Raw genomic sequence first — 20,025 nt, forward strand, 5'->3', positions numbered from 1 at the left:
GGCAAACTACTCGAGCGAGTAGTTCCTTATGCGAGTACCTGCCCGCTCGTCTCTAAAGATTCGGGTGCCGGCGGGGGTGAGCGGTGAGTTGCGGGAATGAGCAGGGGGGAATGGGAGGGAGAGAGTGAGAGATCTCCCCTCCGTTCCTCCCCGCTCTCCTCCGCCGTTCCCCGCCCCCTGCCGGCACCTGAATCTTTAGAGACGAGCGGGCAGGTACTCGCATAAGGCACTACTCGCTCGAGTAGTTTGCCTTAGCGAGTATGCTCGCTCATCTCTAATTAGTACCAATTAGTAGTTTATGCAAAATGATCGCTCAAAAGCCGTCTTTTGAGCGATCATCTTTGTGTGTAAAAGGACCTTTAGCGATCAATTTGCAAAAGGTAACATGTAAAAGGACCTCCATGTGTTTGCAGAGCCCAGTGTGTGTAACACTCCCAGCCGTGCAAACAGCCTCTCAGGCATTCCTTTGTTCTCCTACCAGCTATTGTAAACATGCTGCTGGGAGAACATCCTGCAGTCTTTTGAAAGATTAGCTAAATACATTCAAATGGAATGCATTTGCTCAATCTTTCAGCGGCTGAACAATGGATTTTAAGTTAAACTAAAATTCATCACTCAAACGAAAAGTGCATGATGCCTGTGTTTATAGATAACGATTACCACTCATTTTCTGCCGTTTGTACAAATTTTGAGTGATAATTATTGCGTGTAAAAGGGCCTTAAGTCCTATATATAAACAAATCTGTTACATGTAGTTTGTAGACTAAGGGTACTTTTAGACAGGACGACTGTAGCTCCTGTGTGAAAGCCAATATCCTATAACAGCGCTAGATTGAGCTCTTTAGTATGAACCTACTACAAGCAATGTTTGTCTATGGAGATTGTATGACTGTGTTTTTGATTTTTTTTTTGCATCTGTTTGCAATGGGGAGGCTGAGACACTTGGGCTCAAAAATTATGAAGGTTGCCCTCTTTCATTAGGTCAAATATTGTAGCTATTCAGGGAAGCATATTGTAATATCACATGAACTACATACTCTTATATGGTATATACATAAATGCACACACTCTATATAAATATGTATTGCACTCTTCAGGGCTCCTTACAGGGTCGTAACTATAGAGGATGCAGTTGCACCTGGGCCCAGGAGCCTTGGGGGGCCCATAAGCCTCAGTACTATGAATAAAGCATTATAGTTGGGGGCCCCGTTCCAGGCTTTGTATTGGGGCCCAGGAGCTTCAAGTTACGCCTCTGGCTCCTTAGATAGGCCAAGTTACGCCTCTGGCTCCTTAGATAGGCCAAGTTACGCCTCTGGCTCCTTAGATAGGCCAGCTGTTGATTTGCATTGTTCACAATGATCATCTGAATATGAATTGCATTGTTCTATGGTTACTTAAAAAGTACCATGGAACCGCAGCATAAATTAAGCTATGGCGCTGTTTGGGAGGTGATGGGGAGTCGGAGAATGAGTTGTTTTTTTTTATACTCACCTGTCGCCTGGTGAAGATCGCGCAAAGTCTGAATATCTGACTCTTTTCAAACCACAGTGCGCACACATTCCCATAGAAGTCTATGGGAGAACCTGCACACCACAGTAAGCAAAGAGTTAGATTTCCAGAAAGCATATGATCTTTACTGGCAAACAGCGCAAGAATCGAGGGATAATAATAAAATATCCCCCTGCTCCCCGTCACCTTCCCGAGCAGTACCCCTGCTTAGTTTATGGTGCTATTCCAGGGTGATGGATTACCTTTAAATTGACCTGCCTGGTATTCCAGTAATCAGAAAAGTCTTTATCTGGCAGTATTACTTTTCTGACCCTTGGTGCAATAGCATAATGTGTCCGATTATGTGCTGCTTACACAACTCTACCTTCTACATGACAACCCTACATAAAAAGCACATTTTTTCAAAAGGAGGAACATTGACTTTACGCAATTCTTGCCTTTTCCTTATCTCTTGCACACAGAAAAAGATAATTTGTAGAGATGAGCGAGCATACTCGCTAAGGCAAACTAGTGCCTTATGCGAGTACCTGCCCGCTTGTCTCTAAAGATTCGGGTGCCGGTGGGGGAGAGCGGTGAGTTGCGGGAGTGAGCGGGGGGGGGGGGGGTGTGGAAGAGAGTGAGAGAGAGATCTGCCCCCCCACCGTTCCTCCCCGCTCTCCCCCACCGCTCCCCGGCCCTTGCCGGCACCCGAATCTTTAGAGATGAGCGGGCAGGTACTCGCATAAGGCACTACTCGCTCGAGTAGTTTGCCTTAGCGAGTACGCACGCTTATCTCTAATAACTTGTAGAATACCATGTGTGACAAATTCTGGGTCACTGAATAGTTTTCTACTCATTAGCAATCTGTTAACTCCTAATTGGGCAATTACTAAATATTCCAATTTTGCTTTAATTCTGTGTCAGAGTAAATGTATTCCGTTTTCCAGTTTTCATGTCTTCCGATCCCTCTGTGACTAGACTGACTCCTGTGTTAACCTCTTTTTCACCATACATTTCTTTGTGGAACATGCACTACATGCTTTAGGTAAATTAAGAGGAATTAGTCACTTGAGTCATTTCTATGCATTTGCGGCTCTGTGATGTCATAAGAGCGCCTGTGTTAAGTCAGGTAGGAAGCAGTGTTATTTGTTTTATATCATGCAGTGGAGAAATAAGCTGGCGAGGGTACATCCGGCTTCCTGCACCGTGTGCCAAGAACATTTCTGTTGCTACGGTTTTGCAATCCGGCCAGTATATAAAGGCCAAATCATAAGAGGTTTATTGACAGAATATTCTGTCTAATTTGCACATGATTGGCGCTGGCTGCCTTGTAATCTGTAATCGTACAATGCTAAGTAAATATCAAAGTACAAAGAAGAGGAAAAGTGTTTTAGAAGTTTTTTTCCCCTCCTAATAAAACTCTGCTGATAGGTTCCCTTTAACAACTGTGAGTGTAAAAAAAAAAAAAAAAATTAAAAAGGTTCCTCGCACAAATGACGTGCAACACATTAGATAACAGATAATTCTGCTGAGCGATAACCAACTGAACACAGGATGAACCGTTCTGCAGTTGGAGTACACTGTAACTTGCTATCAGGAAACCACAAAACGGAGATAAGCGCAAATAAATATTTGGGTTTTAAGGCGAGCTGCAGGCTTTAAGGGGCTGCAGACTTGTATCACCTGTATACCGAAACACTTGTTTTCTTTATGAACTATTTTAATTTTCAGCTACTGCTCTGAGCTGCTGACAGTAGTTTAGAGATATTCTTTACGACGGTCGCATGGACCAGAAGAACCTGTAGTCTAACTTGTTGGTTCCTAAGGCCTAATTCCCAAGGACGGATTTCTGCCGTGTTTTACGCAGTGGACATCCACGGCATAATCCCACAGCTATTAGGTTCTATGGAACCTAATAGCTTTCTGCCCTGCAATGTTCACGCAGCGGAATTCCGCAGTGCGAAAGAAATCGTATAATTACCGCGGAAAAACACGCAGTTGGCTTCCATTATAGTCAATGGAAGCCGTTCGTCACGCGATTCTTTCCTCTGTGAGCACAGCGGAAGTATCGCATGATTACGTGTCACTGCCTACCGCTGGCACGTCATGCTCTGCACTGCGCATTCGCGCCAGCTTGCTGATCGGAACTCTCACGGCAGATCCGGAGAGGTGAGTATATGGGGTCTTTGTGGGGTGCCGTGTCGGACTCCGCTGTGATATTCCGCTGGTGGAGTCCGCCACGGCCGTGGGCAGGAGTCCTAAGGCTGTCTGTCCATAGGCGATGATCCGCTTCTGATAAATCGCCTGCGGAACGTGCTCTGTAAAGCTTTCCATAGGATTACTATGGAAAGCACAGAGCCGACGTCCACGAGCGGAGAATCATAGCGATTCTCTGCTCGTGGGATTTAAATCGTGGTATGCTGCGATTCTCAGTGGTGAGCCTATCTGTTAGATAGGCTCATCTCGGAGACCTGTCAGTGCTGCCCCCTCCTCCCACACAGCGGAATATCGCTAGCGATATTCTGCCTTGGCTGTAGACAGGGGGCCTAAGGGAGATTTTCTAGACATGCTGTGTGACCTGTGCAGAGGTCATTGTCCTGCAATGGGTTGGTGATCATCACCTGTAAATAGTGTCATCCTGTGTTAACTGCCTGCTGTTTCATTGTAGTTTTACCTGTAATGATAATGAGATGATTGCTGTCTTGCCCCTTCTGCAAACAACAGATGTTGAAGAGTGAATTCAGACAAATGCCAGTCTATCGTGTGCCAGTCTCCAGTGTAAAAACTGTAGGATTTCAGTAATGTTCACAGTATAGATAATAACATGGAAAATAAACATTACCAGAATATTAAAAAAATGTTTAAGATAAAAAAAAACTTTCTGGAAGCATCTGACTGCCAATTTACTTAGTTTGTTTCCTCCACACTTTGTGGCTGTTTTGGGGGATTCTAAAAAAAAAAAATAACATGAATTTCCTTATAAGCATTTTTTTTGTGGGGCTGTATTTTTGTGTTTCTCTAAATATATAGCAGTCATACATGGCCAGAATAGTATATGTTACGGGTAGTCAAGATATAAAGGTGGGTTTACTTATCACTTTATATTTGTAAAGCTGCCCATACAACTGTTGGACGAGCAATCATTCATTCGACAGCTGTTTTTTTTTCCCCCGGCTCTCCCATATACACAAATGTTTGGCTCCGCTGAACGTTTGTGTGCTTAGGGAGGTAAGCAACATCCAGACACCTCTGGCATTGGCTTATTTGTGAGGGAACCATAGGATCCCTGATCCTTCTTATCCCCGACTTCATTTGCCCCCCCCCCCCCCCCCCATCGAACAACTAAAATTTAATATGTATGGCAGAATTAGGGCTGAATTCACGAACAGCATCATTGGCAGTCATGTTAAAAGCCACTGCTTCAAGATTTTACTTTAAAGTCTATAGCTTAGAATTGTAAAATCTACATGCACTTCTTTTTATTGTGTTTTGAAGGAGTTTTGGGGGTTTATGGTGTTTTTATTCTCAGAAGGCAGCATCATCTGATAATGGTGTTTTTTAATGTTTTTTTTTTCCCCCTTGGGTTTCTATATAGGACTTGAAAAACACCAGAGAAATATTCTAGCAAAATTAACGCTATCAAAACATGTGAAAAAGTATTGAACATGGATGTTTTTTCACAAGTATTCAAAAACGTCTGTCTAAAGGAGCCCTTGTGGCTTTCTGACTAGATCAGCCATTGTAACTGAGGTTAATTTTACATTATACGTCATCGGATTGTCCTAATTGGGATGATTACTGCATGCAATTTTCTTATTTTTGTTTATAACTTACTGAAAAAAATTTTTCCCCAGTCTTAGGGTGCATTCACACGAACGTATATCGGCTCGGTTTTCACGCCGAGCCGATATACGTCCTCCTCGTGTGCAGGGGGGGGATGGAAGAGCCCAGGAGCAGGAACTGAGCTCCCGCCCCCTCTCTGCCTCCTCTCCGCCCCTCTGCACTATTTGCAATGGGGAGAGGTGGGACAGGGGCGGGGCTAATTTGCGGACCATAGCCCCGCCCCTGTCCTGCCTCCTCTCATTGCAAATAGTGCAGAGGGGCGGAGAGGAGGCAGAGAGGGGGCGGGAGCCTCAGTTCCTGCCCCTGGCTCTTCCATCCTCCCCCCCTGCACACGAGGAGGACGTATATCGGCTCAGCGTGAAAACCAAGCCGATATACGTTCGTGTGAACGCACCCTTAACCTGCTACCCCACTAATGCGTTATACGGGTCAGGAAAGTGATCAGATATGTCCAGAATGCTATATGGCGACTATTCGTGTCCTGTCAAATCCTAATAAAGATCTCACATCTAGTGATGAGGTGAATTTTCTTTTATGAATAATGTTATGAAACTATTAACTAAAATCTAGGTCATGAGAATTACCTCTTTTTGGCAATGTACATCCACCTGGACAAAAGTTGGCATCGTACCACAAAGACAAGAAGCTAGTTAGACACTCCGAGTGATTGATGTTCTTGCCTTAATTCAATCAGAATGGGAAAGCCTTATTTCGCAACAACCTAGGCCAGTGGTGGCGAACCTATGGCACGCGTGCCAGAAGCGGCACTCAGAGCCTTCCCAGCTGGCACTCGCTGCCGTCGACCGCTCACCACATTAGTAAATACCGGCAGGGGTGCCACAGCTCCCCTGCTGATATGCACTCGGCAGCACTGCTAGAGGCGCTGATCCCGACGCACACTGTGATGTCAGTGTGCAGCCGGGATCCTCCACCCCCTCCTCTGACGTCTCCTACTTGGTTCTGCGAGAGCAGGGAAAGGAGGGGGTGTCCGGCAGCACGTCACAGTGTGCTCCTGGGATCAGTGACAGCAACAGTGCCAAGCAGAGGAGGTGTGTGTGTGTGTGTGTGTGTGTGGGGGGGGTACTTGGGTCTCTGAGGGTGGTGGGGGCGCTATTACTACAGGGGCCACTGTGGGATGTCACTATTACTACTGGGGATGCTGTGAAGTGTCACTATTACTACTGGGGGCCGCTGTGGGGTGTCACTATTACCGCTGGGGCCGCTGTGGGATGTCACTATTACTACTGGGGCTGCTGTGGGATGTCACTATTACTACTGGACTGATGTGGGATGTCACTATTACTACTGAACTGATGTGGGATGTCACTATTACTACTGGACTGATGTGGGATGTCACTATTACTACTGGGGCCACTGTGGGGTGTCACTATTACTACTGGGGGCCACTGTGGGATGTCACTATTACTACTGGGGGCCACTGTGGGATGTCACTATTACTACTGGACTGATGTGGGATGTCACTATTACTACTGGACTGATGTGGGATGTCACTATTACTACTGGGGCCACTGTGGGATGTCACTATTTCCACTGAGCACTGAGACCACTGTGTAGTGTCACTATTACTACTGGGGGGCCACTGTGGGATGTCACTATTATGACTGGGGCCACGGTGCGGTGTCACTATTACTGCTGGGGCTGCTGTGAAGTGTCACTATTACTACTGGGGGCCGCTGTGGGGTGTCACTATTACCGCTGGGGCCGCTATGGGATGTCACTATTACTTCTGGGGCTGCTGTGGGATGTCACTATTACTACTGGACTGATGTGGGATGTCACTATTACTACTGGACTGATGTGGGATGTCACTATTACTACTGGACTGATGTGGGATGTCACTATTACTACTGGGGCCACTGTGGGGTGTCACTATTACTACTGGGGGCCACTGTGGGATGTCACTATTACTACTGGGGGCCACTGTGGGATGTCACTATTACTACTGGACTGATGTGGGATGTCACTATTACTACTGGACTGATGTGGGATGTCACTATTACTACTGGGGCCACTGTGGGATGTCACTATTTCCACTGAGCACTGAGACCACTGTGTGGTGTCACTATTACTACTGGGGGGCCATTGTGGGATGTCACTATTATGACTGGGGCCACGGTGCGGTGTCACTGTTACTGCTGGGGCTGCTGTGCGGGGTCACTATAACCACTAAAGCCGCTTTGGGGGGGGTGTCATTATAAGCGCTGGGGCTGCACTGGGGTTGTCACCCTTACTGCTGGGCCCGCTCTGGGGGGGTCAATATCACTGCTGGGATATGTTTACACGAGGTGGAAATGCTGCAGAATGTCCTCAGCTGAAATTTCCGTGGCAAATTCCACAGCATTTCCGCATTCAAAAGAAGTCAAAATCTGCACTCTGTCTATTTTGAAACAGCCTTGTCCTTTTAAGAATAATGAAGGTAAAAATCATACCTCGTGATAAGCCCCGCCCCCTGACGTGTTGGCACTTTACAATAAATAAGCGGGTTTTGAGTTGCAGTTTGGGCACTCGGTCACTAAAACGTTCGCCATCACTGACCTAGGCTGTCTATAGACAGCTGTAGTACATGGTCTGTAAAATCCTCATATGATTTTCAGTTGCGCTGTGGCCATGACACTATTGACCGAAAATCACAGTGCCCGTCTGAAAGAGCCCCCAGTGATAGAAAGCAGAGGGTGGATTTAAATGGGCCTTTTTCTTTTTAACCCTTCCCAATCCACTGTCTGACATCTAAAGACATTATGATTTAAGGCTGTACAGCTCCGATGTTGGAAGACGTCCGACGGGGCTCTCTTACTGTATATTGCCATCCTCTCTGCTGTCGGAGCCTATCCAACGTGTCACCTCATGCAGTACTGGCTTTAGCCAGCATATAGCGCTGTTGTATAACGGCAAAAAGAGTAAACCCCCCTAGGAAAACCAGGATAGAAATTGGATTGGAAAGGGTTAATATATCTATTAACAACCTTGTAAAAGAATTGCACAGAAAAATATAAATATTAGCGGGTGATACAAAGCTATGCAAGACAATTAACACGAGAGGACAATATACAGTTGCATATGGAACTGGATAAGTTAGGGACTTGGGCAGAAAAGTGTCAAATGAGGGTTAAGACTGATAAACGTAAGGTTATGCACACGGGCAGGAAAAATACAACATTGTAATATATATTGGGCTGAGCTTAATGCTCATGTCTTTTTTTCAGCCTAACAAACTATGTTACTATGTTAGTAATGATTAACCCAATAACATGCTCAGCCAGACATAGAGTACATGACTAACTGTGAAGACAGATGGTGAATGGCTGACTGAGTGAATAATAAGGATGTTGATTAACAATAACTAACGTGTAACTAATGTATCACAATTAATAGCTGTTCACTTTCTCCCCAAGCGATCACCACTTTTTAAAAAACAAATACAAAGTATCATTTACCTCATTAAATTTATACCAAGGCAATAATTTATAGTGAACCCAGCCTTTAGGGCTTATTCCGACGTGCGTATATCAGCCGGGTTTTCACGCCCGGCCGATATACGCTATCTCTCTCTGCAGGGGGAGGAGGCGGGCCAGGCCGGTAGCAATGCACTGACTTCCTGCCCTCTCTCTGCCCCTCGCCACTATTTGCATTGGGAGGGGGCAGAACTTAGCTCTGGCGGTGTCCCTACCCTCCTATAGCAAACAGTGGCAACGGGCGGAGAGGGTGAGGGAGCTCAGTGCACTGCTCCCGGCCCGCCTCTTTCCCCTGCAGAGAGGGACAGCGTATATTGGCCCGGGCGTGAAAACCCGGCGGATATACGCATGTCTGAATAAGCTCTTAGGGTGCAGCTGCCATCCACACTGAGGCAAAACACTCAATCTAATCAAAACGCTGTTGTGCTGGTAACCCCTTAGGGAGGCAGCCTAGTTTACACCCAAGGGCATGACAATTTTGAGAGACTTTCATTTCCACATTTCAAAAGCCATAGCTTTTTTATTTTTCTATTGATATGGCCCTATAAGTATTTGTTCTTTGTGTGGCAAGCTACAGTTTTATTGGTACCATTTCCACATATATATAATGTATTCTATACATTTTATTAATTTTTGGGGGGGTGGGGAGGGGGACTGCGTGAAAAAAAACAGCAATTCTGATGTGTTTTTTTCTTACAGAATTCATCATGCATTATAAATGACATGACTTTTTCCTGCGGGTCAATACAATGACAACAATGCCCGCATTCTATATTTTATTTTACATTTTTCTACTTTTGCACAATAAAAAACATTTTTTGGGGGAGAAAAGTTGCATTTTTTGGAAGGAGAAATGAACAACAACAAAAAAAGCATATTGGCTCAGTTTTTTTTCTTTTTCTTTCTTTTTTTTTTTTAAAGGAAAAAGTGAGCAAAAAAGGTTCTTTTACTTTTTTGCATTTTTTTTTACAATTTTTTTGTTACGTTTTTAATGTCCCTGTACCTGTAATCTCATGATCACTCAGATAATACACTACAGTGCTTCTCCCTCTCTTAACTCATACATGCTGCAATCAACACTGATCGTGGCATGTAAGGGGGTAACAGTGGGGATCAGTGCACTCCCCAATCCCCACCATTACATCAGGATCCCGGGTGTCAGTCACAGCTGGCATCCACTGTAGATAGTGTCAGCTCAGCTTCTGTGCCCACACCATCTACACATTGTAAATATGCAGCATTTCGCATTAACCTCACTCTTCCCACGAGGTACATGTATGTTATGGTGTGCCATGGGATTGTGCCATCAGATATCACACCTTTCAGAATGTAGTCCCTGGGGCACGCAGCTGTTAGACCTTGGTCGCACTCTTGGTACCCACTGCTTGCAGCTGATTTTTGCCAGACAGTCTCTACCAGTCAGATATTACCGCTGCAGTGGCCGTAGTATTACATGGCGGCCAGTCAGATGAATGGCTATTCTTGTAATACAAGGGCGCTCCAAGTCTGCCTAAACATTCCGTCTCATGAAGGGCGGTTCCAAGCAGAGGTCCGCTGTATGATGTTCATATGCAATAATAGGGAAATGATTTGGGATTGTTTTTTCTTGGGGCAACCACTTTAAATCACAAGGGCACATTACTCCCCCTGTGACTGCAGTAGACTAGTGCAGAAAAAAGAAGCTGAGTTCAGTCAGCCCAATCCTGTTTGCTTGCTTGTCCCAACTGCAGAGGCTACCTCCCCAAACACCAGCTTATGATTATTGGCCAACTATTCACCAGGGATACATTCATTAATCCATTCCTCCCAAGTGTCTCTCTTTTGGACAGACCGTCCCTGCTTTTGAAGCAAGTCAGTCTTTACTCCTTAAAGGGGTTGTCTCGCGCCGAAATGGGTTTTTTTTTTTTCCCATAGGCCCCCCGTTCGGCGCAGGACAACCCCAAAGGATGTGTTAAAAAAAAAAAAATTTATTACTTACCCGAATCCCCGCTCTGCGACGTCTTCCTTCTTCCTTCTTCTTCCTTCACCAAGATGGCCGCCGGGATCTTCACCCACGATGCAATGCGGGTCTTCTCCCATGGTGCACTGTGGGCTCTGTGCAGTCCATTGCCGATTCCAGCCTCCTGATTGGCTGGAATCGGCACACGTGACGGGGTGGAGCTACGAGGACCAGCTCTCCGGCACGAGCGGCCCCATTCACCAGGAAGAAGACCACACAGCGCAAGCGCATCTAAAAAAGCAAGAAGACATCAGAATTAGACGGATCCATGGCGACGGGGACACCAGCAACGGAGCAGGTAAGTGAATAACTTCTGTATGGCTCATATTTAATGCACGATGTATATTACAAAGTGCATTAATATGGCAATACAGAAGTGTATAACCCCACTTGCTTTCGCAAGACAACCCCTTTAAATGTCCCTCTTTTTGACCTGGGAAGTAGATTTGCATTAATAAACTTACCATATTGCTCCATAAACTACCAATATGGTTCATAACTGTATATGAGACCCTAATTTGCCTATTATTGTGATGGAATATTAAAAAATTCTATATTCCGATGACCTTTCTGCTCGTATATTTGAGGCTGCTTGCACACAGGTGATTTAAAAGTTGTGCCCGAGATTCTTGGGGGCAGCTCGCATAGGACATCAGTCAGACATCCTCTTGTGTGCTGTCCGGTGTGCTGAACACCTCACATTGATGTCTTATTCTTATCCAAAAATTGGACAACAATCAAACAGGCCGCGATTTTTTTTTTTACTTGGGCAGAGTAAAAGAAAGCCTGTGTGCATACACCCATTCAAAGGAATGGGTCCTATTTCCTTCTGATTTTCTGACTATTTTTTTGGTGCAAATAACCAAAATTAAAAGCTTATAGATGGATCTGTCACACAATGAATCATAAGTAGAGATGAGCGAACACCAAAATGTTCGGGTGTTCGTTATTCGTAACGAACTTCCCGTGATGCTCGAGGGTTCGTTTCGAACAACGAACCCCATTGAAGTCAATGGGCGACCAGAACATTTTTGTATTTCGCCGATGCTCGCTAAGGTTTTCATGTGTGAAAATCTGGGCAATTCAGGAAAGTGATGGGAATGACACAGTGACGGATAGGGCAGGCGAGGGGCTACATGTTGGGCTGCATCCTAAGTTCACAGGTCCCACTATTAAGCCACAATAGCGGCAAGAGTGGGCCCCCCCCCCTCCCAACAACTTTTACTTCTGAAAAGCGCTCATTAGCATGGCATACCTTTGCTAAGCACCACACTACCTCCAACAAAGCACAATCACTGCCTGCATGACACTCCACTGCCACTTCTCCTGAGTTACATGCTGCCCAACCGCACCCCTTCCCCCCCACAGCGCACACCAAACTGTCCCTGCGCAGCCTTCAGCTGCCCTCATGCCACACCACCCTCATGTCTATTTAGAAGTGCGTCTGCCACGATGAGGGACCGCAGGCACACACTGCACAGGGTTGGCACGGCTAGGTAGCGACCCTCTTTAATAGGGGCGGGGCGATAGCCCACAATGCTGTACAGAAGCAATGAGAAATACAATCCTGTGCCACCGCCATCAGGAGCTGCACACGTGGGCATAGCAATTGGGAACCTATGTGCCACACACTATTCATTCTGTCAAGGTGTCTGCATGCCCCAGTCAGACTGGTTATATGCACCTTAACAGTAACCGCGTTGGTGGTAATGTGGTGGTGACTGCGGACCTAGTACCACGGTTGTATTTTGTTGGTTTTCGGAATGTGGCCAGGATTAAGTGGGCCGTGGCGGGGGGATGGTGGGGGGGCTCTCTTGTAGTGTCGGTAAAGGTGAAATTCTTGGACTGCCACCAGACGAACCAATGCAAAGGCATTTGCCAACAATGTTTTCCCTGTTGGAGGAGGAGGGGGATGTTTTTGAGGCACTACGTGTCCTCTCCACGTGTCCGTGGTTATATGCACCTTAACAGTAACCGCGTTGGTGGTAATGTGGTGGTGACTGCGGACCTAGTACCACGGTTGTATTTTGTTGGTTTTCGGAATGTGGCCAGGATTAAGTGGGCCGTGGCGGGGGGATGGTGGGGGGGCTCTCTTGTAGTGTCGGTAAAGGTGAAATTCTTGGACTGCCACCAGACGAACCAATGCAAAGGCATTTGCCAACAATGTTTTCCCTGTTGGAGGAGGAGGGGGATGTTTTTGAGGCACTACGTGTCCTCTCCACGTGTCCGTTCCATGTAAGCAATAGTAGCACTCAAGACAGGCCCCAGTAACAATTCTGAAGCAGCAGTATAGCGGGAGCGCAGTCTTCGTTCCATGTAAGCAATAGTAGCACTCAAGACAGGCCCCAGTAACAATTCTGAAGCAGCAGTATAGCGGGAGCGCAGTCTTCGTTCCATGTAAGCAATAGTAGCACTCAAGACAGGCCCCAGTAACAATTCTGAAGCAGCAGTATAGCGGGAGCGCAGTCTTCGTTCCATGTAAGCAATAGTAGCACTCAAGACAGGCCCCAGTAACAATTCTGAAGCAGCAGTATAGCGGGAGCGCAGTCTTAGTTCCATTTCAGTAGCCTTAGTATAGCCAAGGCACAAGTGACATTTATGTAGCTAAAGTGTAGGCCAACCCCACACACCTTTCTGTACCATGAGTGCAGGCGAAGAACATAGAAATTACTATGATTACACTGTAGGTGAGGGCCCCAAAAAATTGGTGTACCAACAGTACTAATGTACCTCAGTAAAAATTGGCCATGCCCAACCAAGATGGCAGGTGAATCGCTTTGGTTAATGTGGCTTAAGTGGTAACTAGGCCTGGAGGCAGCCCAGTGTAACAAAAAATTGGTTCAAGTTAAAGTTCCAACGCTTTTAAGCTAATTGAAACTTATAAAAATTGTTCTGAAAAATTATTTGAGTGAGCCTTGTGGCCCTAAGAAAAATTGCCCGTTCAGCGTGATTACGTGAGGTTTCAGGAGGAGGAGCAGGAGGAGGAGGAGGAGGAATATTAGACACAGATTGATGAAGCAGAAATGTCCCCGTTTTGGATGGTGAGAGAGAACGTAGCTTCCATCCGCGGGTGCAGCCTACGTATTGCTTAGGTATCGCTGCTGTCCGCTGGTGGAGAACAGAAGTCTGGGGAAATCCAGCCTTTGTTCATCTTGATGAGTGTTAGCCTGTCGGCACTGTCGGTTGACAAGCGGCTACGCTTATCTGTGATGATTCCCCCAGCCGCACTAAACACCCTTTCCGACAAGACGCTAGCCGCAGGACAAGCAAGCACCTCAAGGGCATACAGGGCTAGTTCAGGCCACGTGTCCAGCTTCGACACCCAGTAGTTGTAGGGGGCAGAGGCGTCACCAAGGATGGTCGTGCGATCCGCTACGTACTCCCTCACCATCCTTTTGCAGTGCTCCCGCCGACTCAGCCGTGACTGGGGAGCGGTGACACAGTCTTGGTGGGGAGCCATAAAGCTGGCCAGGCCCTTAAAGACTGTTGCACTGCCTGGGATGTACATGCTGCTCGATCTACGCACATCCCCTGCAACATGGCCCTCGGAACTGCGCCTTCTGCCACTAGCGCTGTCGGCTGGGAATTTTACCATCAGCTTGTCCGCAAGGGTCCTGTGGTATAGCAACACTCTCGAACCCCTTTCCTCTTCGGGAATCAGAGTGGGCAGGTTCTCCTTATACCGTGGATCGAGCAGTGTGTACACCCAGTAATCCGTAGTGGCCAGAATGCGTGCAACGCGAGGGTCACGAGAAAGGCATCCTAACATTAAGTCAGCCATGTGTGCCAGGGTACCTGTACGCAACACATGGCTGTCTTCACTAGGAAGATCACTTTCAGGATCCTCCTCCTCCTCCTCCTCCTCCTCCTCAGGCCATACACGCTGAAAGGATGACAGGCAATCAGCCGGTGTACCGTCAGCAGCGGCCCAAGCTGTCTCTTCCCCCTCCTCCTCATCCTCCTCATGCTCCTCCTCCTCCTCCTGTACGCGCTGAGAAATAGACAGGAGGGTGCCCTGACTATCCAGCGGCATACTGTCTTCCCCCGCCCCCGTTTCCGAGCGCAAAGCAGCTGCCTTTATGGTTTGCAGGGAATTTCTCAAGATGCATAGCAGAGGAATGGTGACGCTAATGATTGTAGCATCGCCGCTCACCACCTGGGTAGACTCCTCAAAATTACCAAGGACATGGCAGATGTCTGCCAACCAGGCCCACTCTTCTGAAAGGAATTGAGGAGGCTGACTCCCACTGCGCCGCCCATGTTGGAGTTGGTATTCGACTATAGCTCTACGCTGTTCATAGAGCCTGGCCAACATGTGGAGCGTAGAGTTCCACCGTGTGGGCACGTCGCACAGCAGTCGGTGCACTGGCAGCTTAAAGTGATGTTGCAGGGTGCGCAGGGTGGCAGCGTCCGTGTGGGACTTGCGGAAATGTGCGCAGAGCCGGCGCGCCTTTACGAGCAGGTCTGACAAGCGTGGGTAGCTTTTCAGAAAGCGCTGAACCACCAAATTAAAGACGTGGGCCAGGCATGGCACGTGCGTGAGGCTGCCGAGCTGCAGAGCCGCCACCAGGTTACGCCCGTTGTCACACACGACCATGCCCGGTTGGAGGCTCAGCGGCGCAAGCCAGCGGTCGGTCTGCTGTGTCAGACCCTGCAGCAGTTCGTGGGCCGTGTGCCTCTTATCGCCTAAGCTGAGTAGTTTCAGCACGGCCTGCTGACGCTTGCCCACCGCTGTGCTGCCACACCGCGCGACACCGACTGCTGGCGACATGCTGCTGCTAACACATCTTGATTGTGAGACAGAGGAGGAGGAGGAGGAGGAGGGTGCTTTAGTGGAGGAAGCATACACCTCCGCAGATACCAGCACCGAGCTGGGGCCCGCAATTCTGGGGGTGGGTAGGACGTGAGCGGTCCCAGGCTCTGACTCTGTCCCAGCCTCCACTAAATTCACCCAATGTGCCGTCAGGGAGATGTAGTGGCCCTGCCCGCCTGTGCTTGTCCACGTGTCCGTAGTTAAGTGGACCGTGGCAGTAACCGCGTTGGTGAGGGCGCGCACAATGTTGCGGGAGACGTGGTCGTGCAGGGCTGGGACGGCACATCGGGAAAAGTAGTGGCGACTGGGAACTGAGTAGCGCGGGGCCGCCGCCTCCATGATACTTTTGAAGGACTCCGTTTCCACAACCCTATACGGCAGCATCTCAAGGCTGATGAATTTTGCGATGCGGACGGTTAACGTTTGAGCGTGCGGGTGCGTGGCGCTCGAACACTTGCGCAAGCGACGGCTGAACGGTGCGCTGAACTACACTGCTGGATGGGGCCGAGGACAGCGGAGATGAGGGTGTGGGTGCAGGCCATGAGGCGGTAGTGCCTGTGTCCTGAGAGGGGGGTTGCATCTCAGTGGCAGGTTGGGGCACAGGGGGAGAGGCAGGGGTGCAAACCGGAGGCGGTGAACGGCCTTTGTCCCACCTTGCGGGGTGCTTGGCCATCATATGTCTGCGCATCGTGGTGGTGGTGAGGCTGTTGGTGTTGGCTCCCCGGCTGAGCTTTGCGCGACAAAGGTTGCACACCACTGTTCGTCGGTCGTCAGGCGTCTCTGTGAAAAACTGCCAGACCTTAGAGCACCTCGGCCTCCGCAGGGTGGCATGGCGCGAGGGGGCGCTTTGGGAAACACTTGGTGGATTATTCGGTCTGGCCCTGCCTCTACCCCTGGCCACTGCACTGCCTCTTGCAACCTGCCCTGCTGATGCCCTTGACTCCCCCTCTGAAGACCTGTCCTCCTGAGTAAGCGTTGCACACCAGGTGGGGTCAGTCACCTCATCGTCCTGCTGCTCTTCCTCCGAATCCTCTGTGCGCTGCTCCCTGGGACTTACTGCCCTTACTACTACCTCACTGCAAGACAACTGTGTCTGATCGTCATCGTCCTCCTGACCCACAGAAAGTTGTTGAGACAGTTGGCGGAAGTCCCCAGCCTCTTCCCCCGGACCCCGGGAACTTTCGAATGGTTGGGCATCAGTGACGATAAACTCCTCTGGTGGGAGAGGAACCGCTGCTGCCCAATCTAAGCAGGGGCCCGAGAACAGTTCCTGGGAGTGCTCCCGCTCCTGAGCAGGTGTTATTGTAGTGGAGTGAGGAGGCTGGGAGGAAGGAGGAGCAGCAGACAGAGGATTCGGATTGGCAGCAGTGGACGGCGCAGAACTGCGGGTAGACGATAGGTTGCTCGAAGCACTTTCTGCCATCCAGGACAGGACCTGCTCACACTGCTCATTTTCTAATAACCGTCTCCCGCGTGGACCCATTAATTGGGCGATGAATGTGGGGACGCCAGAAACGTGCCTCTCTCCTAATCGCGCAGTAGTCGGCTGCGACACACCTGGATCAGGAGCTTGGCCTGTGCCCACACCCTGACTTGGCCCTCCGCGTCCTCGGCCGCGTCCACGTCCTCTAGGCCTACCCCTACCCCTCAGCATGCTGTATTACCAGTGATTTGATTTCACAGGCAGGAAATAAATTGGCGCAAGACTGCAGGCCAAATATAATTTTTGCCCTTTTTGGAAAACGAAAGGCCCCACTGCCTCTAGTGAATGAATTATCTAAGTTTAATAACTGTGCTGTGTCCCTGCTTATGTGTCACAGAACGTGAGGGTAGCAGAGTTATTATAACTCTTGGAGAGCAGGTATTTTTTTCCCAATTAAGGAAAGCAAATGGCGAAGCCAGCAGTAAAGCGTAGCTGGGTGCGTATGATTTAGCACTGTTCTTCACGCAGCTCACACGTCTCCACCGCCCGTAAGGACGGACAGAGGCTGGACAAATAGATTTGTTTTCAGTTTTTTCCCACCAACAGGCAGCACTGCGTATATTCAATGAACATGAGAAGTTTAATAACTGTGCTGTGTCCCTGCTTATGTGTCACAGAACGTGAGGGTAGCAGAGTTATTTATAACTCTGGCAGAGCAGGTATTTTTTTCCCAATTAAGGAAAGCAAATGGCGAAGCCAGCAGTAAAGCGTAGCTGGGTGCGTATGATTTAGCAATGTTTTTCACGCAGCTCACACGTCTCCACAGGCGTAAGGACGGACAGAGGCTGGACAAATAGATTTGTTTTCAGTTTTTTCCCACCAACAGGCAGCACTGCGTATATTCAATGAACATGAGAAGTTTAATAACTGTGCTGTGTCCCTGCTTATGTGTCACAGAACGTGAGGGTAGCAGAGTTATTATAACTCTGGCAGAGCAGGTATTTTTTTCCCAATTAAGGAAAGCAAATGGCGAAGCCAGCAGTAAAGCGTAGCTGGGTGCGTATGATTTAGCACTGTTCTTCACGCAGCTCACACGTCTCCACCGCCCGTAAGGACGGACAGAGGCTGGACAAATAGATTTGTTTTCAGTTTTTTCCCACCAACAGGCAGCACTGCGTATATTCAATGAACATGAGAAGTTTAATAACTGTGCTGTGTCCCTGCTTATGTGTCACAGAACGTGAGGGTAGCAGAGTTATTATAACTCTGGCAGAGCAGGTATTTTTTTCCCAATTAAGGAAAGCAAATGGCGAAGCCAGCAGTAAAGCGTAGCTGGGTGCGTATGATTTAGCACTGTTCTTCACGCAGCTCACACGTCTCCACCGCCCGTAAGGACGGACAGAGGCTGGACAAATAGATTTGTTTTCAGTTTTTTCCCACCAACAGGCAGCACTGCGTATATTCAATGAACATGAGAAGTTTAATAACTGTGCTGTGTCCCTGCTTATGTGTCACAGAACGTGAGGGTAGCAGAGTTATTATAACTCTGGCAGAGCAGGTATTTTTTTCCCAATTAAGGAAAGCAAATGGCGAAGCCAGCAGTAAAGCGTAGCTGGGTGCGTATGATTTAGCAATGTTTTTCACGCAGCTCACACGTCTCCACAGGCGTAAGGACGGACAGAGGCTGGACAAATAGATTTGTTTTCAGTTTTTTCCCACCAACAGGCAGCACTGCGTATATTCTATGAACATGAGAAGTTTAATAACTGTGCTGTGTCCCTGCTTATGTGTCACAGAACGTGAGGGTAGCAGAGTTATTATAACTCTGGCAGAGCAGGTATTTTTTTCCCAATTAAGGAAAGCAAATGGCGAAGCCAGCAGTAAAGCGTAGCTGGGTGCGTATGATTTAGCACTGTTCTTCACGCAGCTCACACGTCTCCACCGCCCGTAAGGACGGACAGAGGCTGGACAAATAGATTTGTTTTCAGTTTTTTCCCACCAACAGGCAGCACTGCGTATATTCAATGAACATGAGAAGTTTAATAACTGTGCTGTGTCCCTGCTTATGTGTCACAGAACGTGAGGGTAGCAGAGTTATTATAACTCTGGCAGAGCAGGTATTTTTTTCCCAATTAAGGAAAGCAAATGGCGAAGCCAGCAGTAAAGCGTAGCTGGGTGCGTATGATTTAGCACTGTTCTTCACGCAGCTCACACGTCTCCACCGCCCGTAAGGACGGACAGAGGCTGGACAAATAGATTTGTTTTCAGTTTTTTCCCACCAACAGGCAGCACTGCGTATATTCAATGAACATGAGAAGTTTAATAACTGTGCTGTGTCCCTGCTTATGTGTCACAGAACGTGAGGGTAGCAGAGTTATTATAACTCTGGCAGAGCAGGTATTTTTTTCCCAATTAAGGAAAGCAAATGGCGAAGCCAGCAGTAAAGCGTAGCTGGGTGCGTATGATTTAGCACTGTTCTTCACGCAGCTCACACGTCTCCACCGCCCGTAAGGACGGACAGAGGCTGGACAAATAGATTTGTTTTCAGTTTTTTCCCACCAACAGGCAGCACTGCGTATATTCAATGAACATGAGAAGTTTAATAACTGTGCTGTGTCCCTGCTTATGTGTCACAGAACGTGAGGGTAGCAGAGTTATTATAACTCTGGCAGAGCAGGTATTTTTTTCCCAATTAAGGAAAGCAAATGGCGAAGCCAGCAGTAAAGCGTAGCTGGGTGCGTATGATTTAGCAATGTTTTTCACGCAGCTCACACGTCTCCACAGGCGTAAGGACGGACAGAGGCTGGACAAATAGATTTGTTTTCAGTTTTTTCCCACCAACAGGCAGCACTGCGTATATTCTATGAACATGAGAAGTTTAATAACTGTGCTGTGTCCCTGCTTATGTGTCACAGAACGTGAGGGTAGCAGAGTTATTATAACTCTGGCAGAGCAGGTATTTTTTTCCCAATTAAGGAAAGCAAAT

The sequence above is a fragment of the Eleutherodactylus coqui genome, chromosome 5 (genome assembly GCF_035609145.1).
Source record: "Eleutherodactylus coqui strain aEleCoq1 chromosome 5, aEleCoq1.hap1, whole genome shotgun sequence".
Taxonomy (NCBI): Eukaryota; Metazoa; Chordata; class Amphibia; order Anura; family Eleutherodactylidae; genus Eleutherodactylus; species Eleutherodactylus coqui.